Below are 3,335 nucleotides of genomic sequence, written 5' to 3'. Positions count from 1 at the left end.
GAGAGAGAGAGAGAGAGAGAGAGAAAGTGGGAAAGCAAGCCATCAGGTCCAGGACTTGAACCGTGGTCGGCCACATGGGAATGTCCAGCACCTTAACCTCTATGCCACCTGCTGGTCCCCTCATTTATTTTAATTTGACCAAAGAGAGAGAGGAAACGTGAGAAAGCAAGCCACCAGGTCCAGGACTTGAACCATGGTCGGCCAGGTGGGAGTATCCAGTGCCTTAACCACCACGCCACCTGCTGGTCCCCTGAGGCTTACAATTCTACGTCTTTAGTATATTCACAGAGCTGCGTCGCTCACTGCAGTCACTTCAGAACATTTTCCTCCCTCCAACCAGTCCCCTGCCGACAACTATCCATCTGCTTTCTGCCTCTGTGGGATTGCCTGTCCTAGACAGTCCCTGTAAGTGGGGCAGTGCAATCTGTGACCTTCCGTGTTGGCTTCTCTCATTCTGCATGATGCCCAGGCTTCCCAGGTCAGGGCCTGTGTTGGGCTCTGTTCCCTCCCATGAGTGAGTAGTCCATGGTACGGAGAGACCGTATTGGAGAGGTTTTCGCTATAAGACGTGTGCACTCGCCAGACAGACAGAGAGAGACAGAAAGCGAGAAATCACCCCCCAGGGGGAATGGCCACCCTGCAATCCCTGCCCCTCCATTCTCCTCTCGGCATCTTGGGCACGCACGCACACGCGCCCGGCATGAGTTTTAAGCCACCGGGTCTGGGACGCGAACTGCAGTTGACTATGTGGGAGTCCAGCGACATAGCCATTACGCTAACTGCTGGTCCCGAGAGACTGTATTTTGTTTGCTGCCCATCAGTTGGCAAGCTGATGGCTGTTTCCACGTTGGGGCTACTGAGGCCAAGATAAATAAAGCTGCTATCAACATTCACACACACTGTTTATGGGGACATAGTTTTCATTTCTTCTGGAGTTTTATGAATTTTTTTTTTTATTTGCAATACGGTGCATGTACTTGCTAGAAAGAGACAGAGACAGGAAGAGAGACAAAGTGGGAAGGTACCCCCAGGGAGAAGGGCCACGCTGCAGTCCCTTCTCTTTCATTCTCCTCTTGGGAGTTTAGGCATGCATGCATGTGTGCTTGGCATGATTTTCAAGGCACCTGGTTCAGGACTCAAACGGTGCAATCGGTCATGTGGGAATCCAGTGTTGTAACCCCCATGCCACTGGCTGACCTTCTTTTTCCTCTTTTTCATTAGGTCGTTTATTTTCTTACCACTGAGTTTAGACAGTCTTTTATATAATCCTAGGGCAGCCTTTGATCAGATATGTGTTGTGCAAATATTTTCTCCCAGTCTGTGGCCTGTCTTGTCAGTTTCTTATCAGCAGCTTCTCAGAGAATAAGATCTTAATTTGGATGGCATCCGGTCTGTCAGTTTGTTCTTTCACAGGTCATACTTTTGATGTCATAACCAAGAAATCTTTGCCTAACCCATAGTCACAGAGACATCCGCTAGACCTCTACCTTCTAGAAGTTTTGCTATAGGGCATGTGCGCTCGCCAGAAAGACAGAGAGGCAGAAAGTGAGAAATCACCCCCCAAGGGGGGATGGCCACACCACAATCCCTTCTCCTCCATTCTCCTCTTGGGATCTTGGGTACCCACGCATATGTGCCCGGCATGAATTTAAACCACTGGGTCTGGTACTTGACCCATGGTGGACTACATGGGAGTCCAGTGATTTAGCCGTTATGCCATTTGCTGGTCCCCGCCTTCCAGAAGTTTTATAGTTGTAGATTTCACATTTACACCAAACATTTCTTTTGAGTTAGATTTTTTTTTTTTTGAGAGATTTTTGCTATAGGGCGTGTGCGCTCGCCAGACAGACAGAGATAGAGAGATAGAAAGCAAGAAATCATCCCCCCCGGGGGGGGGTGGCCTTGCTGCAACCCCTTCTCCTCCATTCTCCTCTTGGGATCTTGGGCACGCACGCACAGGTGCCTGGTGTAAGTTTTAAGCCCCCGGGTCTAGGACTTGAATTGTGGTGGACTACATGGGAGTCCAGCAATGTAGCCACGCCATCTGCTGGTCCCTCTCTTGAGTGAATTTTTATTTAGGTGTTAAGGTTCTTATCTTGTTTGCATATGAATGTCCAACTATTCTAGCTGCTTAATTTTAATATATCGATTTCTTTCTTAGGTAGTAATGCGTTCTGGGCTAGGCCTGGAGCTTGGGAGTTAAGGGAGCTGAACCCCACATGGCTGACCGTGGTTCTAACCTGGCCCAAATCCTGACAGGATGGAGAAATGGAGAAGGGATTATGGCATGGTCACGCCCTGCTGAGGGGTGATTTCCTCTCCCTCCCTCTCTCTCTGTCTCTCATCTCTTTCTGGCAAGAGCACACACCCTGTAGCAATTAAAAACAAAAACTACTGCACTCATCCCTCGCAGTTCAATGGGTACAAAGGGTTTGAAACGAGAGCTCTCCTCTGGTCACCAGTAATCCGTGTGTCCTTCCACAATCTGCAAGGACAAGCGAAAATGTAGTCTCACTTTTTTCCCCATGAAAGCTAACACGTTATACACACCATTCTGCACTTTGGCTTTGCTTATGTTTTTGTTTTCTTTTTCCTTGGACCTTGACGTTGTCCCAGCTGGGACCAGCAGATGCTGTAATGGCTATGTCGCTGGGCTCCCACATAGTCGGCTGCATTCAGGTCCTGGCCCTGGTTGCTTAAAACTCATGCCAGGCGCGTGTGCGTGCGTGCCTAAGATCCCAGGAGGAGAATGGAGGAGAAGGGATTGCAGCGTGGCCATCCCCCCTGGGGGGTGATTTCTCGCTTTCTTTCTCTCTGTCTCTCTGTCTTTCTGGTGAGTGCATGTGCCCTATGGCAAAAAATCTCTCTTAAAAAAAATAAAAAGAATGTCTTGGTTTTGTTTTTGTTTTTCAGAAGTCCATAATATTTAATGGCATTAGAAAAACAATACTCTTTCTTTTAAAATTATTTTATTTAACTTTATTTATTTACTTTATTTTAATTTGACCAGAGAGGGGGAGAGAGAGAGAGAGAAAGTGAGAAAGCAAGCCGCTAGGTCTGGGACTTGAACTGTGGTTGGCCATGTGGGAGTCCAGCGCCCCTAACCACTGCCACGTGGGAGTCCAGCGCTGGGGGTCCAGCGCCCCTAACCACTGCCGCCCCTAACCAGCGCCCCCTGCCGGCCTCCAATGACTCTTTCTTAACCAGCTCCTTACTGATTAGTATTGAGTCATTTCCACCTTCTTGCCTTTATACACCATGCAGACTTTACACGCAGCGCTGTAACTTGTACATAGGTCATTTACGGCTGGGTGCATTTACCTGTAAATGTTCTT

The 3,335-nt window shown here is 48.4% G+C and overlaps 1 protein-coding gene across 1 annotated transcript in view; it reads left to right on the top strand.

The window, feature by feature from the left end:
* The window catches only part of SULT2B1 (sulfotransferase family 2B member 1), a 48,165-nt gene that overhangs the window by 28,105 nt on the left and 16,725 nt on the right, over positions 1-3,335 (top strand). The window lies entirely within an intron of this gene.

This window comes from Tupaia chinensis, unplaced genomic scaffold (assembly GCF_000334495.1).
Source record: "Tupaia chinensis unplaced genomic scaffold, TupChi_1.0 Scaffold000673_1, whole genome shotgun sequence".
Classification (NCBI taxonomy): domain Eukaryota; kingdom Metazoa; phylum Chordata; class Mammalia; order Scandentia; family Tupaiidae; genus Tupaia; species Tupaia belangeri.
This window is presented reverse-complemented; position numbering and strand designations above follow the sequence as displayed.